This window comes from Prionailurus viverrinus, chromosome D1 (genome assembly GCF_022837055.1).
Source record: "Prionailurus viverrinus isolate Anna chromosome D1, UM_Priviv_1.0, whole genome shotgun sequence".
NCBI classification, from domain to species: domain Eukaryota; kingdom Metazoa; phylum Chordata; class Mammalia; order Carnivora; family Felidae; genus Prionailurus; species Prionailurus viverrinus.
This window is the reverse complement of record NC_062570.1, coordinates 95,739,443-95,759,189: the sequence shown is the minus strand read 5'-3', so window position 1 is coordinate 95,759,189 and position 19,747 is coordinate 95,739,443. Positions and strand designations below refer to the sequence as shown.

At 36.4% G+C, this 19,747-nt stretch overlaps 1 long non-coding RNA gene across 1 annotated transcript in view; it reads left to right on the top strand.

Moving 5' to 3' along the window:
* Positions 1–19,747, top strand: part of LOC125147045 (uncharacterized) — a 963,150-nt gene that overhangs the window by 3,547 nt on the left and 939,856 nt on the right. The window contains exon 2 of the long non-coding RNA XR_007144977.1: positions 17,174–17,309. This is a non-coding gene — a long non-coding RNA (uncharacterized LOC125147045). The remainder of the gene's footprint in view (positions 1–17,173; positions 17,310–19,747) is intronic.

The window sequence follows — 19,747 nt, the reverse complement described above, 5'->3', positions numbered from 1 at the left end:
TTTATATAACCATTTACTCTGCTTAAATAATGCATTAGGGCAATCAATCACTAGTTTTCTTTCTTTGATCCCTGAGTCTGTCTTTGTGAGGTTACAGGGCCGCATCTTAGGGCTTAGGTCTAGAGAGATCATTAGTATTTGAGAAGCGAGACTTGGCCTTGCTTTTCCTATCATACTACTTATTTTTTTTCCCTATTGGATGTTAACCATATGTATAGAATAACTTCTCTCCCATGTTTAGGAGAGTCTTCTTATTGAGTGTTGGTGCATGTACATCTCTGAATGGTCAGGAAACAGGAAATAGAGTTCCCTTCAGGGTAATTTGCCACTTCACAGGTTGTTTGTCAAAATTTGCAAGTAGATCAGTCCTTGCAAGTAGATCAGAGTGGAGTGTTTTTATTTTTATTTTTTATTTTTTTGTAATTAGGATACATTTTTTATTAAGAGCTGCTAGAAACCAACATTTTTCTACTCATAAATTTAGCATCTTCTGACGCAGTGAGAATTACAATGGTAGGGAAGAAAGGAGACTGTGCAAACAAAACAAAGACATAAAATGTAATGAGGGAAAAGCAGCCAGCTTGCTGCAACTGTAAAAAGGAAGAAAACTTCAGGGAGGTCTGATTTATAGGGAATAATTATTATTGGCTGATTTAGAAAACTGGGGCAGAGATAGGAAGCCGCTGAAATGACTGTTTTTGCAAACTGATTTGAAGACCTCTTCTCATCTATGCCATTATAAAATAATAATTCTTGGTGAATGTGTCCTCTTTCACTAAAGGATTTGCAAGGACTTGAAAAATACTGCTTGAATAGAATTATGATGCCTGAGAAGCACATTCAGACCACTATTTTAAATGTAAAAGCAAAGACCAGGAGCAGAACAGGGATTTGTGAAGAGTTGCCTAAGGGTACAGAATAAGAGAATATATCCAGTTAACAAATTTTGACTTCCTAAATTCAGAAACAGTTGGTTACCACAGTTAAACTTTAAATTCTCATTAGGGAACTTAATCTTCACAATAGCTTTCAGTCTAAGAGAGATCATTCATCTATTAATTCATCATTCAGTTATTCATCAGACATTTATTGAGCTCCTGCTATATGCCAGGTACAGGTTTCTGTGCTAAGAATACATGCATAAGTAAGACATCTCTTCTTTCAAAGAGTTCCTTTATTTAAAGAGATGAATTTAAATGAATGTGATGAACTAAGACGTACATTTTCCCAAATGGGAAATACTAATAAATAAAATGCTTAGACTCAGAAACCCAGATGTTATCTTTGCTGTCGATAACGTATTTTTTTCTTAAAACAAAATATTATTTGCCTTGTTATTCATATAGTTTTTATAAGGTACCACTTTAATAAGATATATCTCCTCAGACCCTAGGATGAGATTAAGTTGAAATCAAAGCATCAGAGGTGGCCCTTTATATTTGGAAAGAGCATTGAACTGAACATAGTCATCTGGCTTATAATTGTTTCTTTTATTAACCTATTGTGTGAATTAAGGCAAGAGATTGCACCTCTTTAGGATTTATATTACTCATTTCTAAACAGTGAGTTGGAGACTAGCTGGAGGACTCTTTAAGATTGTCAACAAATTAAAACAAATCAAACAAATATGTATTGATCACCTTCTATAAGCCTTAATCGTTCAAGGAACTGGGGATACAGACATGAACAAAATAGTAAGGCAGGAAAATCAAAGTGTGACATCCTGGAAGCAATGTAAAGAAAATGTTTCCAGGAATAGGGAGAGATTCATTTTCAAATGTTTTTGATAGATTAGATGAAATGAGGATAAAAACTGACCTTTGGCTTTAGCAAAATTAATCATTGGTAACCTTGACAAGAGCCGTTTCAGGAGATTGATGGCAATAAAGATGTGATTTTGGAATGAGTTCTAGGTGAGAGACTGAACATATAAATGGACAATGGACAGACTATATATAAAAATAGAATTCTGACCCATAGTAGGCAACAAACAGTTCAGGAAACCAACCCATTGTCTATACTAACCAACCCAGGAAGTCAACCTACTGTCTGTAAGTCAGAATTGTAGAAAGTCAGATGGCGATTTGTTCAGATAGCAAACAGTTCAGGAAACTAAAAAATAACCCTTGTAATAGTCAGCCACAAGTGGCCATGACTTTATTAATAACTGACAGCTTCCCTAACTTTTATCCTTGTTTCAAACTCAGGGCCAATTAGAGAAAGCCAAATATGCACCTCTAGCTGGTCATATGGGACATCCTGCTTCTAGTTAGCCTGCCTATGGCTTCCTCATGCCAACAGCCTCCATACATGGCACACCTGAAGCCTTCCCTTTTTTCCATAAAGCTTTCCCAATCTTCTGCCTGCCATTTGAATTTCTACTGAAGACAGGTGATAGTGGCTGAATCCTTTGTTATAGCAAGTTCTGAATCAATAGCCTGTGCTTGTTCTTATTTGGATGTTTTTTGTTTATTTCCACATAGAAAAAATTTGAGAAGAAAAATTGGAAAAAGAATATAGACAGTTTAAAAAGAGTTTTTTTATAAAGCTGAGCAGAAAAATGTGTCAATAACTGAAGTGAGACACATTTCTTTTGATATTGTACTGGCAAGGACCTCAAATACAGTGATTAATAGAAGCAGTGATAGTGGGCATCCTTGTTTCTTACTGATGTTAAAAATTTTTTTTTTAAAATCTTACCATTATGACATTTTCTGTGTCCTTTACTAGAGAGAGGACATTACCTTCTATTCCTAACTTGAGAAGAGTTTTAAAATTTGTTTTGAATGTTTTTTATGGTTTAAACACGAACGAGTGTTGATTTTTTTGGCAAATGCCCTTGCTGCATCTATTAAGACTATTACATGGCTATTCATCCTTTATGTTTGCAATGTCCTGAATTATGTTAGATTTTCTGTTGCTTAGCATTCTTCAATTCCTTGGTTAAATTCAGCTTGGACATGATTTTTAAAAATGCATTGCTGATTTGGTTTGCTAAGAGTGTTTAGCATTATATTATAAGTGAGTTTTTATTCCCCTCACCTGTGTTGTTTAATTCATTATGACATCAGAGTTTGATATCCATATTTTATATACCAAGCTTATAAAATGGGTGGCATTTCCTTTTTTCTCCTACTTTCTGGAAAAGTTTTTGTATATCAGAGTTATCTGTTCCTTGAATTTTGACAGCATTAACCTTGAAACGCATATAGGCCAAGTATTTCTGTGTATGTGGGTGTCAATTTATGTAGGTACTGATTTTATGTCTGTAACATAATCATTAAATGCATATGTTTAATTTCTTCTAGAGTCAGTTTTAGACCATTTCTCTACATTTCCACAATTGAATCATCATAAGAATTGTACAGTTTTATTTCATCTAGGTTTTAATTTGCATTCTCCTAATGTCTAATGATTTTGAGTGTGTGATATCATGTTCTTATTTGTATTCTATGTTATCTTCTTTTGCCCATTTAAAAAATTGGTTTGTTTTCTCATGATTGGGTTTTGAATGTTATTTATATATTCTGAACACAAGTCCATCAGGAAAATTATTTGCAAATACTTTATCCTAGTTTGTGTCTGTCTTATCTTTTCATTTTCTTAACAACATCTTTCAAAGAGCAGAAGTTTTTCATTTTGATGAAATCCAATTTAACAAGAATTTAATAGATTGTTCTTATATGTTTTATCTAATAAGTCTTTGCCTAACTTAAAGAATTTCTCCCATACTTTATTCTAGAAGCTTTTTAGCTTTAAAAAAAACCCATTTTGAGTTGAACTTTATGGTGTGAGATATGTATAGAAGTTCACTTTTTTTGTATTTTGATGTGTGGTTATTCTAGCACTATTTGTTGAAAGACTGTCCTTCTCTCACTGAATAATCTATCATTGATAATCTATCATTCATCTCTCACTGAATAATCTAGTCATTAAAAAAAAATCTATTGTCTCTGTATGTGTGGTTTTACTCCAAAACTCTGTCTTGTTCCAAAGATATTTTTGTCTATATCTGTATACCAGTACCATATTGTCTGGGTAAGCATGACTTTATAATAAGTTTTAATATCAGGTAGCACAAATCCTGTAACTTGGTTTCTTTTACAAAATTGTTTTGATTATTCTTAGTCCTTAGCATTTCTGTGTGACTTTTAGAATCAGCTTGTCAAATCCTACCAGAAATACGAGGAACTTGATTGGGATTGTATTACACCTATAAGATCAATTTGGAGAGAACCAACATCTTAAAAATACAGAGTTTCTAGTGTATGAACATGTTATATTTTTTCCATTTATTTAGATCTTTTAAAATTTGAGCACTGTTGGGATGCCTGGGTGGCTCAGTCAGTTAAGCGGCCAGCCTCAGCTCAGGTCATGATGTCACAACTCAAAGGCTCATGAGTTCGAGCCCTGCGTCGGGCTCTGTGCTGACAGCTCAGAGCCTGGAGCCTAATTCCGATTCTATGTCTCCCTCTCTCTCTGCCCCTCTCCTGCTCATACTCTGCCTGTCTGTCTCTCTCAAAAATAAATAAACATTAAAAAAATTTAAAAAAATATTTGAGCACTGTTTTGCTGTAGGTCTTACATATACTTTTCAGATTTATTACTAATATTTCACTTTTTAATTTTGTTATGGATATTGTTGCTTTTTCAGTTTCAATTTATTTTTTTCTTTAAAAATTTTTAATGTTTTGAAAAGATGTTCAGCGTCGCTCCTTATCAGGGAAATACAAATCAAAACCACACTCAGGTATCACCTCACGCCAGTCAGAGTGGCCAAAATGAACAAATCAGGAGACTATAGATGCTGGAGAGGATGTGGAGAAACGGGAACCCTCTTGCACTGTTGGTGGGAATGCAAATTGGTGCAGCCGCTCTGGAAAGCAGTGTGGAGGTTCCTCAGAAAATTAAAAATAGACCTACCCTATGACCCAGCAATAGCACTGCTAGGAATTTATCCAAGGGATACAGGAGCACTGATGCATAGGGCCACTTGTACCCCAATGTTCATAGCAGCACTCTCAACAATAGCCAAATTATGGAAAGAGCCTAAATGTCCACCAACTGATGAATGGATAAAGAAATTGTGGTTTATATACACAATGGAATATTACGTGGCAATGAGAAAAAATGAAATATGGCCTTTTGTAGCAACGTGGATGGAACTGGAGAGTGTGATGCTAAGTGAAATAAGCCACACAGAGAAAGACAGATACCATATGGTTTCACTCTTATGTGGATCCTGAGAAACTTCACAGGAACCCATGGGGGAGGGGAAGGAAAAAAAAAAAAAAGAGGTTAGAATGGGAGAGAGCCAAAGCATAAGAGACTTAAAAACTGAGAACAAACTGAGGGTTGATGGGGGGTGGGAGGGAGGAGAGGGTGGGTGATGGGTATTGAGGAGGGCACCTTTTGGGATGAGCACTGGGTGTTGTATGGAAACCAATTTGTCAATAAATGTCATAAAAAATAAATAAATAAATAAATAAAAAATTTTTAATGTTTATTCATTTTTGAGAGACATAGAATGTGAGCAGGAAAGAGGCAGAGAGAGAGAGGGAGACACAATCTGAAGCAAGCTTCAGTCTCTGAGCTGTCAGCACAGAGCCCGATGCCAGTCTCAAACCCATGAACCATGAGATCATGATCTGAGCCAAAGTTGGACTCTCGATGGACTGAGCCACCCAGGCACCCCTCAATTATAATTTCTGATCATCATGTCTATTATAAAGACATACTTTATATTTATGTATATTGGCCCTATATCCTGTAACCTTGCTGAATGTAACTACTAATTCTAAATAGTTTTTTTTTTAATACATTCCAGTGGATTTTCTATGTAGATGATCATGCTGTTTGGTAGTATAGACAGTTTTACTTCTTGTTTTACAAAATGGATATCTTTTATTTATTTTTCTGTGTTAATGGAGTAGCTAGTACCTCCAGTGAACATAAATGGTGAGAACTGCATTCTTATCTTTTTCCTAATATTAGTAGGAATATGTCCATCTTTCACGTTAAGTGTGAGATTAATTGTAGATTTTAATAGATACCCTTTAGCAGATTGAGGAAGTTCAATTTTGAGTGTACTGAGATTTTTCCAAGAATGGATATTAGATTTTGTCAAATGATTTTTCTGTATGTATTGAGAGCATCACCTGGTTTTATTGTTTTGATTGTAAATTACAATGATTGAATTCAAAATGTTAAATCAAGCTTGTATTTTTGGGATAATTTTCTGTTGGTTATAATATATATTCATTTTTATATGTTGCTATATTCAATTTGTTAAAATTTTGTTTAGATTTTTCACATCTCTGTTCAAGAGGGATATTGATCTTTAGTTTTCTTAAAATATTTTGGTCAGGTTTAATTATAAGGTTACTGCTAGAAGTGTTCGATTCTCTCCAATAGTCTAGAAAAGTTTGTGTGTAATTGATGTTGTTTTTTCCTTAAATGTATGGTAGAATTCCCTCCACTGAAGGTATATGTGCCTGTTTTCTTTTGTGTGTGTGTGAGGGGGAGGTTTTTAACTACAAATTTGGTATATTTAGTGTATGTAGGTATATTCAGTTATCTGCATTTACATTTCTTTCAAAAATATCAGACAGCTTCACAATATAGGATGCATATTCCCATCTGCCAGAATTGGGAGGCATTCAGGAGTAGCTGCCTCTAGTCTGACATTGTCTCTATAACTCTCTATTGGCTAACATTCTTTATTTATATTAACTTAATAGCTACTATACACTTTTGGGTTACTAACCTTTCATTAAAGTTTTAATGTGCATTCATTTGTTATAGATCCCAAAGATGATCTATTTCAACTATCTAATTTAGTAGGTGTTGAAAACTGTAGTTTCACAAAGGTCGCTCAGCAAGTTATGTGAGAATTAGAGTCTAGGTTTCTTGTCATATGCTCAAGTGCCTTTTCATTGTCCCTTCAGACTTTCCTGTATCTGTACATCATCTGCTTGCCTAGTAGTTGCTTCAGCTAGTATAATCCTGGGTACAGGAAGTGATGTGCACAAATAGATCTGTCTTCCTCCATAATATATTGAAAAGCATGTTTTCCAGTCATGCTTCTTAGTAAACATTTTCAGGGCCTTATTGCTCTGTATGTCTTTCTTGTTCTTCCCTTTCTTTTCTTCCAGTTCCTCACTCATTATAACGTGGAGAAAGGTATAAATTTAGTCAACTTTGTTTCGCTCCACCTTGGTGTTTCTTAATCTGGTCCTTATATTCTCCATATTTTCTTGCCTAATTCAAAACTTACCCTCATACCTGGACGTATGTATACTCTAGCAATAGAATTTCCTACTTCACATATCCTGCCTCCAAATATTTTGAGACATGTGCAGAATAATCTTACCACAAGATCTAACCTTCTGTTTAAAAATTTATTTTCCGGGGCGCCTGGGTGGCGCAGTCGGTTGAGCGTCCGACTTCAGCCAGGTCATGATCTCGCGGTCCGTGAGTTCGAGCCCCGCGTCAGGCTCTGGGCTGATGGCTCAGAGCCTGGAGCCTGTTTCCGATTCTGTGTCTCCCTCTCTCTCTGCCCCTCCCCCATTCATCCTCTGTCTCTCTCTGTCCCAAAAATAAATAAAAACATTGAAAAAAAAATTTAAAAAAAAAAAATTTATTTTCCTATGATCAAGTTTTTATGGCATGGGCCTAAAAGAGATTAGGAGAAGGTATCATGTGAGGACCTGTTTGTTTGTTTGTTTGTTTGCTTTCTATAATTTATTTTTTATAATTTACATTCAAGTTAGTTAGCACATGGTGCAACAATGATTTCAGGAGATTCTTTAAGCCCGTTACCCATGTAGCCATTTACCCACAACCCTCCAGCGACCCTCTGTTCTCTGTATTTAAGAGTCTCTTAGGTTTTGTCCCCCTCTGTGTTTTTATATTATTTTTGCTTCTCTTCCCTAATGTTCATCTGTTTTGTATCTTAAACCTCATATGAGTGAAGTCATATATTTGTCTTTCTTTGACTAATTTCACTTAGCATAATACCCTCTAGTTCCATCCACGTAGTTGCAAATGGTAAGATTTCATTCTTTTTGATTGCTGAGTAATACTCCATTGTATATATATACCACATCTTCTTTATCTGCTCATCCATCGATGGACATTTGGGCTCTTTCCATACTTTGGCTACTGTTGATGGTGCTGCTACAAACATTGGGGTGCATGTGTCCTTTTGAAACAGCATACCTGTATCCCTCGGATAAATACCTACTAGTGCAATTGCTGGATCATAGGGTAGTTCAATTTTACTTTTTTGAGGAACCTCCACACTGTTTTACAGAGTGGCTGCACCAGTTTGCATTCCCACCAGCAGTGCCAAAGAGGTCCTCTTTCTCCGCATCCTTGCCAACATCTGTTGTTGCCTGAGTTGTTAATGTTAGCCATTCTGCAATGTGTGAGGTGGTATCTCATTGTGGTTTTGATTTGTTATTTGTATTTCCCTGATGATGAGTGATATGGAGCATTTTTTAATGTTTCAGTTGGCCGTCTGGATGTCTTCTTTGGAGAAGTGTCAATGCATGTCTTTTGCCCATTTCTTCACTAGATTATTTATTTTTTGGGAGTTGAGTTTGATAAGTTCTTTATAGATTTTGGATACTAAACCTTTATCTGATATGTCATTTGCAAATGTCTTCTCCCATTCCATTGATTGCCTTTTAGTTTTGCTGATTGTTTCCTTCGCTGTGCAGAAGCTTTTTATTTTGATGAGAACCCAATAGTTTAGTTTTGCTTTGGGTTCCCTTGCTTCTGGAGATATGTTGAGAAAAGTTGCTGCAGCCAAGATCAAAGAGTTTTTGCCTACTTTCTCCTCCAAGATTTTGATGGCTTCCTGTCTTACATTTAGGTCTTTTATCCATTTTGAGTTTATTTTTGTGTATGGTGTAAGAAAGTGGTCCAGGTTCATTCTTCTGTATGTTGCTGTCCAGTTTTCCCAGCACCATTTGCTGAAGAGACTGTCTTTATTCCAGTGGATAGTCTTTTCCTGCTTTGTCAAAGATTAGTTGACCATATGTTTCTGGGCCCATTTCTGGATTCTCTATTCTGTTCCATTGATCTGAGTGTCTGTTTTTGTGCCAGTATCACACTGTCTTGATGATTATATTTGTAATACAGCTTGAAGTCTGGAATTGTGATGCCTCCAGCTTCGGTTTTCTTTTTCAAGATCGCTTTGGCTATTCAGGGTCTTTTCTGGTTCCATACTAATTTTAGGATTGTTTGTTCTAGGTCTGTGAAGAATGCTGGTGTTATTTTGATAGGGATTGTATTGAATATGTAGATTGCTTTGGGTAGTATTGACATTTTAACAATATTTGTTCTTCCTATCCAGGAGCATGGAATCTTTTTCCATTTTTTTTTTGTGTCTTCTTCATTTTTTTTTTCATAAGTTTTCTATAGTTTTCAGTGTATAGATTTTTTACCTCTTTGGTTAAATTTATTCCTGGGTAATTTATAGGTTTTGGTGCAATTGTAAATGGAATTGATTCCTTGATTTCTCTTTCTGTTGCTTCATTGTTGGTGTATAGGAATGCAGCCGAATTCTGTGCATTGGTTTTATATGCTGCCGTTTTGCTGAATTCATGGATCGGTTCTAGCAGTTTTTTGGTAGAATCTTTTGGGTTTTCCATATAGAGTATCATGTCATCTGTGAAGAGTGAAAGTTTGACCTCCTCCTGGCCAATTTGGATGCCTTTTATTTCTTTGTGTTGTCTGATTGCTGAGGCTAAGACTTCCAATATTATTCAATATGTTGAATAACAGTGGCGAGAGTGGACATCCCTGTCTTGTTCCTAACCTTAGGGGGAAAGCTCTCAGTTTTTCCCCATTGAGGACGATATTAGCGTTGGGTTGTTCATATATGGCTTTTATGATCTCGAGGTATGATCCTTCTATCCCTACTTTCTTGAAGGATATCCTTTTAACAAGAAAGGATGTGTATATTTTGTCAAATGCTTTCTCTGAATCTATTGAGAGGATCATGTAGTTCTTGTCTTTTCTTTTATTGATGTGATGTATCACATGGATTGTTCTGTAGATATTGAACCAGCCATGCATCCCAGGTATAAATCCCACTTGGTCGTGGTGCATAATTTTTTTAATGTATTGTTGGATCCGGTTGGCTAGTATCTTGTTGAGGATTTTTGCTTCCATGTTCATCAGGGAAATTGGTCTATAGTTCTCTTTTTTAGTGGGGTCTTTGTCTGGTTTTGGAATCAAGGTAATGCTGGCTTCATAAAAGAGTTTGGAAGTTTTTCTTCCATTTCTACATTTTTGGAATTCCCCTGGAAACCCATCCACCCCTGGATTCTTGTTTGGTGGGAGACTTTTGATTACTGATTTAATTTCTTTATTGGTTATGAGTCTGTTCAAAGTTTCTGTTCCTGTTGTTTCTACAACAGGGAAGAAATTTATCCATTTCTTCCAAATGCCCTATCTGTTGGCATATAATTGCTCCTAATATTATATTATTATTGTTTGCATTTCTGTGGTGTTAGTTGTGATCTCTTCTCTTTCATTCATGATTTTATTTATTTGGGGTGTTTCCTTTTTCTTTTTGATCAAACTGGCTAGTGGTTTATCAGTTTTGTTTATTCTTTTAAAGAACCAGCTTCTGGTTTCATTGATCTCTTCTGTGTTTTTGGTTTTTATAGCATTGATTTCTGTTCTAATCTTTATTATTTCCTATCTTCTGCTGTTTTTGTGTTTTATTTGCTGTTCTTTTTCCAGTTCTTTTTCCAGGTGTAAGGTTAGATTGTGTATATGGCACCTTTCTTCCTTCTTTAGGAAGGCCTGGATTGCTATATACTTTCGTCTTATTGCCGCCTTTCCTGCGTCCCAGAGGTTTTGGGCTGTGGTGTTATTTTCATGGGCTTCTATGAACTTTTTAATTTCCTCTTTAACTTCTTGGTTGGCCCATTCATTCCTTAGTAGGATGGTCTTTAGTCTCCAAGTATGTGTTATATTTCCATATTTTTGGGGGGGTTGATTTCAAATTTCATAGTGTTGTGGTCTGAAAATATGCATGGTATGATCTTGATCTTTTTGTACTTGTTGAGGGCTCATTTGTGTCCCAGTGTATGATCTATTTTGGAGAATGTTCCATGTGCACTGGAGAAGAATGTGTATTCTGCTGCTTTAGGATGAAATGTTCTGAATATATCTGTTAAGTTCATTCAGTCATTGTGTCATTCAAAACCATTCTTTCCTTGTTGATTTTCTGTTTAGATGATCTGTCCATTGTTATAAGTGGGGTGTTGAAGTCCCCTACTATTATGGTATTATTATCAATTAGTTTCTTTATGTTTGTCATTAATTGATGTATATATTTGGCTGCTTCCACATTTGCAGCATCAATGTTTACAATTGTTATATCTTCTTGGTGGATAGACCCCTTAATTATGATATAATACCCTTCTTCATCTCTTGTTACAGTCTTTCTTTTAAAGTCTAGATTGTCTGATGTAAGTATGGCTACTTGGGTTTCTTTTGGTGACCATTATCATGATAGATGGTTCTCCATCACCTACTTTCAATCTGAAGGTGTCTTTAGGTCTAACGTGAGTCTCTTATAAACAGCATATAGATGGATCTTGTTTTCTTATGCATTCTGTTACCCTGTGGCTTTTGATTAGAGCATTTAGTCCATTGATGTTTAGGGTGAGTACTGAAAGATACGCATTTATTGCTATTATGTTGCCTGTAGAGTTGGGGTTTCTGGTGGTGTTCTCTGGTCCTTTCTAGCCTTTGTTGCTTTTTTTTTTTCCTGTTTTTTTTCCCCCTCAGTCCCCCTTAAAATTTTTTTCAGGGCTGGTTTAGTGGTCACAAACTCCTTTAAATTTGTTTGTCTGGGAAACTTTTAATCTCTTCTTATATTTTGAATGACAGCCTTGCTGGATAAAGAATTCTTGGCTGCATATTTTTCCAATTCAACACTATATATATATATATATATATATATATATATATATATATATATATATAATCTGCCACTTCTTTCTGGCCTGCCGAGTTTCTGTGGCTAACCCCTTGTAGGTTAAGGACTTTTTTTCCCCTTGCTGCTTTCATGATTCTTTCCTTGCCTGAATATTTGCGACTTTGACTGTGATATGCCTTGTTGATAGTCGGTTTTTGTTGAATCTGATGGGAGTCCTCTGTGCTTCCTGGATTTTGATGTCTGTCTCTTTCCCCAGGTTGGGGAAGTTTTGTGCTATGATTTGCTCACATAACCCTTCTACCCCTTTTTCTCTCTTTTCATCTTCTGGGACCCCTATGATTCTGATGTTCCTTTTTAATGAGTCACTGATTTCTCTAATTCTTAAATTGTATTCTTTTGCCTCAGTCCCCTCTTTTTTTTTTTCTGCTTCATTGTTCTCCATAAGTTTGTCCTCTATGTCACTGATTCACTGCCCTGCTTCATCCATCCATGCCGCTGTGGCATTCATTCGAGATTGCAGCTCAGTTATAGCATTTTTTATTTCATCCCGACTAGCTTTTACTTCTTTTACCTCCACAGAAAGGGATTCTAATCTCTTTTTTGGCCCCAGCTAGTATTCTTATTATCGTGATTCTAAATTCTGTTTTGGACATTTTGCTTGTATCTGTGTTGATTAAGTCCCTGGCTGTTATTTCTTCATACTCTTTCTTTTAGGGTGAATTCCTTCGTTTTGTCATTTTTTTAAACAATTTTTTTAATGTTTATTTCTAAGACAGAGACAGAGCATGAGTGGTGGGGGGGGGGTGGAGAAGAGAGAGGGACACACAGAATCAGAATCAGGCTCCAGGCTCTGGGCTATTCGCAAAGAGCCTGACACAGGGCTGTAACTCACAAACCGTGAGATCATGACCTGAGCTGAAGTCGGTTGCTCAACTGACTGAGCCACTCAGGTGCCCCATGTTCGTTTTGTCATTTTGAAGGAAGAAAAGTAATTGATGAGGTAAAAAAATTAAAATTAAAAAATTAAAAACAACAAAAAATCAAATAAAAGATGCTAGATCCTAGGTGTGTTCTGGTCTGGTTGTTAAAAGGAGCTAGACAGATTAGAGAAAAAAGGGAAAGATAAGAAAAGAAAAAATAAAGGAAAATGGAGAATTTGAAAAAATGAATACAATTAAATAGAATAAAATGAAATTATGGAAGTAAAAAATTTTAATTTGAAAAATTTACAAAAATAAAAAATTTAGTAGCAAAAAACAAAGAAAAAAGTTTTTAATAGAAATGGAAAATAAAAATAAATTATTTCTCTTTCTGTATTCAAGAATAAGAAAAGAAAGGAAAAAAATTCACTAGATGGAGCAGCAAACAGGCTGAAGTGTGATTGAAACAGATTGGTTTCCCCTAGAAATCAAACTATGAAGCATTTTTCAGTCTGTAAACTAAGCAGGTGGAGGGACTTGTGTTCCTGACGAGTGAGGTTGGCCCAGTTGGGTGGGGCTTAGTGTAACAGCTCTGTTCTCCACTAGAGGGTGCTGCTTAACTTACTGGGGTGGATTGTTGTGGTGTCTGTAGGTGTGTATGGGCCTGTGTGGGAAGGATGAAAATGGCATCATGCATCTACCCCATCTCTAGTATCAGAACTCTGCTCTCCCTGATCAGCAGCCGTGCACTCCTTTATCTCCAGCTTCTGTCCACTCCCTGCTTTTACAATCTCAGGTTGCTGGGTGGCACCTCCCTCCTGAGTTTTATCTCAGATGAGGCTGTTTCCCAACCCCTCACTTCTGAGGTACTGCGGGTTTGGTCAGCTCAGACCTTCTGGGGGAGGGTGTCACTGAGCAATGGCTGGTTGATGGCCTGCCCTCAGGAATGTTTAGGAGATGCACTGCTGCTGATACCCAGAGATGGTGGCTGGGTGCCAGCCTGCCCCAGAAAAAGTTCATGTGATCGTGTAGCACTAGCGTTACAGGCATTATGGCAAATCACACACATCTGGCCCCAGGCTTCTCCCTTAATGTCCTTGTTCTAGCACCAGTGAATGTGGTTGTTCTCTGGAGTTCGCTGGGACCTTTGCTTGTGGGGAGGTTGCACAGCCTCTACCAAATGTCCTCCCAGCAGAGGAACTGCCTTTCTCCCTGTGGTCTCTGGACCCCAAGGACCTTGCTCTCTGCTCCTTGGGATTGCCCTTCCCACCAAAGCACCACCAGGTATCAAGCTGCGGAGTTTCAGACTCTGCACTCCCCCTGTTTATAGAGTCTTAATGGAATTTAAGCCCTCTCCTTTCTCTTTTCTCCATTATTTTGTTCACTCCCTTGAATACTCATTCTTTTCAGCTGCATTTGGGTGTTGGGGGAGGGGAATGTTTTCCATACTCTGTCCTCTGTCTGCAAGCAAAAGCAGGTCACTGCCCTCCATGGCTTTCTCCCCCAGTTCATCCCTCTGCACCGCATACCTGCTGAGTTCTTTGGTTCAAGTTGTGCATATTGTTGTGTTAATTCTCATAGCAGTTTTCTAGGTGTGCAGGATGGCTTAGTGTTGATCTGGCTGTATTTCAGAGATGAGAGACACAAAAAAACCTTCCATGCTGTTCCGCCATCTTGGCCCCCTCCAGGACCTGTTTATGAAGTTAGGAAGAGTCCTGTTTGGGCACCAGCGTGCTTCTTTCTTCATCAGCCCATTTATCAAATCAGTCTAGTGACTGGGAATAGCTCTTGGATTTACCTGGCTCAGGTACGTGGCCTGACAATACCTGCTGTAGTTCTTTTAATGGAGATTTTAGTAAGAAACACCAAAATACATTGGGAAGCATGGTCTCATTCTTAGAATGGGATATGTAAACTTTGCTAAAAGTTAATAACTCTAATGTACCTTTTATACAAACCCATGGTTGACTGCCAACACCTCCTAATCAGGTTACTGTAGGTGGTGAGGCAACATTTCTGGTATATTCTGTTCCTGCTCTTCCAGCCATGCCTTCTCCACTTTTGAGCTTCATCCTTGTCCAGAGTTCCATTATTATTCATCTTTAGGTTAATAACAGAGATCTATGTGTCTCTTATCAATATGTCTTCCAGATTCAGTTTTTCATGAACAGGTGTTCTATTTCAACTAGAACTTACAAATGTTGTTTGTATTGCTTCTGTGTTTTTTAAACTGTTAATTGCCAAATTTAGGGATTTTTGCTGCCTGAGAACTGTGGAAGCCAGGATCCCTATATTCTGCTTTAGAATGTCTTCTTGATGCCTGGGAAGAGTGTCTTCTTTGATGAAGATAAGAACCAAATAATGGTCATTGTGAAGTCCTTGTGTCCCAACACCCTGGAATGAATGTCTCCTTGATGTTGACAGGATTTAGGAGGCTAACTACAGAGTCAAAAATCATGGTGATGTTTGTAGACATGAAATTGAACATTCAGAATTTCTGGATATTTCCCTATACTGTTTTAATGATAGCTTTGACATTTACTATTTATTTTTGGTTTATGGGGCTATTTTTTATTCTTATTTCTTTCTAGACCACTAGGCTTCCCATTTGGATATCCATTTGGATATCTCTTTGGAAAGAAATATGCTCATGGGTCATATCTTTGTAATTTTACCATTGGTTCCCAAATGGTGATCTGTGAGCCAATACTAACTATACTACATCAAAATTCTTTGAGGGAATTTATTAAAAAGTATAATCCCTGAAAGCTTACCTAGAATTTCTCATAAGTTATATATGGGGTAACGCCTGTGTTTCTAAGGAAGTTCCTAGGATATTCTTATATGAAACTGGGTTGAGAAATGCTGATCTGAATGGTAGATATCCCATTTAGGTTAGATGGAGTTTTAGATTTTATAACAATAATAATTACTAATATGGTAATACTTATTGGACATTTATTATATATCAAACATTTTAAATGTCATGTGGAACATATATATTACTTTTAATGAAGATTACTATAATCATATGAGGTAAATATAATTATCACCCTCATATGGGGAAACAAAGCTAACTCAGAATCACATATCTAATGACTGAAATTTAAGCTTATACTCAAAACCATTCAATCCTAAATAGTATGCTACCTAAATGTAAGGAGCAAGCACTGGTTCTAACTCTTTCTCCAACAGAGTGACCTTGGAGAAGACGTTTAAATATTCAGGAAATCTGTGGTTTTTTTTTTTTTTTTTCATTTGTAAAATGAGAGTGTTAGGTTAGGTAATTTTCTAGTTCATTTTAGCTCAAAAACGATGCTTTTTGTATGAAAATGAATTATCTTTAAGAAGCATAACAATGAACTAATCTCTAATGTATGAAACATTTATACACAATTTACAGGAGTATTCATGGAAGTATAAACCTTCAGTACAATTTGGCACCTTTCACACTAATCTTTCATTTTACAAACACTTAATATATACACTTTCTGCTCTAAATATTGAACTGCAATTCTCTCTTTTGCTACAGTGTAGGTATCTAGTTATTGGGCTTATCTATGACTCAGCTCTGCGGTTCCCGGGATTAATGTACACTTTGACTTTTCTTTTGCCATTTCTAACTGTCCTATAGTGAAGAGACTTTGCCAAAAGTATTGTTGTCTTAACACTTGAATCACAAGAGCATTCCTAACTTTTTGTCTTCTGTATTCACTGTTCTGTGGGTCAGAAATGGAGTGGAACAATTGTATAATTTCTTGTGCACTACACTTCATAACATGGTGGCATTTTGTTGTGGTGGTGGTGGTTTTTTGTAAATGACTTGCTGTTTCCACCCAGCTTCCTTCCCACGGACTAGACAAAATAATGGTACTTACCAACACTTCTTTATTAACCTGGGAAGACTCTGTTGAAATTTAGTTCTCACTTTTTAAAAGGTGATTACCCTTTTTCTCAGGATTTAGTTTTTAAAGCATTTATTCAGGAAAATATACAGTAGCTTATAGGCTTTGCTTACATAATTTCATATTGAGTTTTATAATATGAACTATGTAATAAAAATGCAGATCATATTAGACAGCAGGGTAGGGGAGCATACAGAAATCAGACACACACACACACAGATTACATATGTGTATATATATAAATTATATTTTATGTATAATATACTATTTATATTGATTGGTAATGATTTTTATTTTCTGATAAGCTCATGGCACAAATTGTTCAGGAAAGTTTCCACTATCACAAATGTTTATTGGTGCTTTTTTTTTTTCTTCTGTTCCAGAAGACATGCTTGCACTATGGTTCCAGGTTCCATGAAGTGATATGTTACAAGACATATCGATCTGCAACAGAATCTGAGCATTTTTTTTCCAGTCAGTGCTCATGAAAAGGAAGTACAAAGAGTAAAGAGAATTAAGGTAGCATTTAAAATTCTTTTATGGCCTCTGACTAATTTTCTTAAAAAATGAAACAAACCCCCTTTTACTAATGTTAAATGTAACTCAGTCAAATAAGTAAAGTCTGATTATTTTAGAAGACTTTAAGATATAAGGTTTTACCAAATCATTCCTTTAAAATACTCCACGTAGTTATGGGTTTTGAAGGTATATTTGAAATCATCATTAACATAAAGAGTCATTGGGACCACCAAAGTTAACATTTATAAGTGACCAGAGAAGCTTTGTGAAAATTAATTTCTCCTCCAACCCACAGATAAACGTTTCCATCTGGCTAACTTGTGCACATTATCTAATGTAATGTTATTTTCTGATTGATTAAATAGAGGACTTGAGACAAAATTAGCATTGGAAAGAATATCTCATTTAAGATGCTATACTAGAGTATTATTATTTAATCTATTCTTTTACTACAAACAGGGCTTCATTCATATAAATTTTATGAATGTTGTGTTGAGTGTCATAGATGAACTCAAAGAGGAAGCCAGTTCCTATCCCTAAGGAGGTTGGAGTTCATATGTGTGCAGTGGCCTCATGTTCTTTTTATTTTTCTTTATTTTAATTTTTAAAATTTATTTTTTATTTTTAAATATAATTTATTGTCAAGTTTGCTAACATACAGGGTATATGGTGTGCTCTTGGCTTTGGGAGTAGATTCCTGTGATTCATCACTTACATAAAACACTCAGTGCTCTGGGTGCCTGGGTGGCTCAGTCATTTGAACGTCTGACTCTTGATTTCAGCTCAGGTCATGATCTCGCGGTTTGTGGGTTCAAGCCCCACATCGGGCTCTGCACGAACAGCACAGAGTCTGCTTGGGATTCTCTCTCCCTGTCTGTCTGCCCCTCCCCTGCTCATGCTCTGACTCTCTCAAAATAAATAAATAAATATGAAAAAAAGTGTAAAAAAACCCACCCAGTGATCATTCCAACAAATGCCCTCCTCAATGTTCATCACCCATTTTCCCCATCTCCCTCCCCTCCTAGTAGCCTCATGTTCTGATCTTTTTAAAATATAGTTCTGATTGCAAATAGTCTGTATAATATTCCCATGACAGATCAAAATATTTGAGAACCATGTATTTTCTATACCCAAACTACTTCTGAGATTTCCTTATACTGTTATCAAAGGCATGACTATTCTTTGGAAAACTTATTGCAGTTTTGGGTTTAAAAAATTTTGATCAAGGGTAGTGTAAAGTATACAGTAAAGTATAAGGTTATAAATATCTTTAGAGAGGTGCAAATGAAATACTGTTGCTTTTCAGAAATAACTTGTATCTTGCAGGATCAAGGAGGAACTTACAGAAGCAATGACATTTGAAATAGACCTCCGATAGTATTGATAGTGGCAATTGATGATTGCCTAGCAGGCATTGTTTGCTTAATTGTTTATATACATTATCTTAGTTTGTTCTTCAAATTCTGTGAAGTAGCTTCAATTATTTAATAAGGGAAGAAGAGAGACATCACAAAGATATGTCATATACCTAACTGGGGATGGAACTGAGGATTTAAACTATGTTTGACTCTGTTTTTTTTTTTTAAGTTTATTTATTTATTTTGATAGAGACAGAGACAGCACAAGCCATGAAATGGGTAGAAAAAGAGGGAGAGAGAATCACAAGGCAGGTTCAGCACTGCCAGCACAGAATTTGACACAGGGCTTGAACTCATGAACCATGAGATCATGACTGGAGCTGAAACCAAGAGTTAGATGCTCAACCAACTGAGCCACCCAGGTGCCCTTAAACTCTGTTTTTAAATTCACTATATCTATTGTATTTGTCTCAGTAGAATTAAATATGCAGAGGGGAGGGTATGAGGAAGAGTATTTGAGATAGTGGGAGCAGTATGTGCAAAGACACAGACTGGAAAGCACAGGAAACAGCAGAAAGAAGTTGATTTTTTTGGAGCTATTGGTGTATGGTTAATGAGAAACAAATTTGGAAACACCATGTGGGGCAAGTTGATGAAAAACCCTGCCTTGATTGCTAGACTCAAGATGCTGACTCCTATCTTAAGTGATACATTTATTGCTAGTTAGGGCTCACGAAAGGTAGTTAGGGCTAATGGGATCAGTATATAAGATGTTGGAGACTGAGAGATTCATCACAGGGTTAGAACTTTGATCCAGGAAAGCTCCAATGAGGATCTGAGCTGCAGAGATGGATGGAGGAGGCCAGGATATGGAAGGAAGTACCAAGGTGCAAAGATGAGACCATGTGACTTAGTAGATATAGGTTCTTTAGGAAGAGACCCCTGTTTAACATGGAACATCATGATTTTGTACACACTGATTCGGACGCCTAGGTGGACATTTTCAGGAGGCATTTGGAAGAGTTTGCTTGTAGGCCGCCACCCAACTGTCTTATTAGGAAAGGAGTGCTGTATGTAACA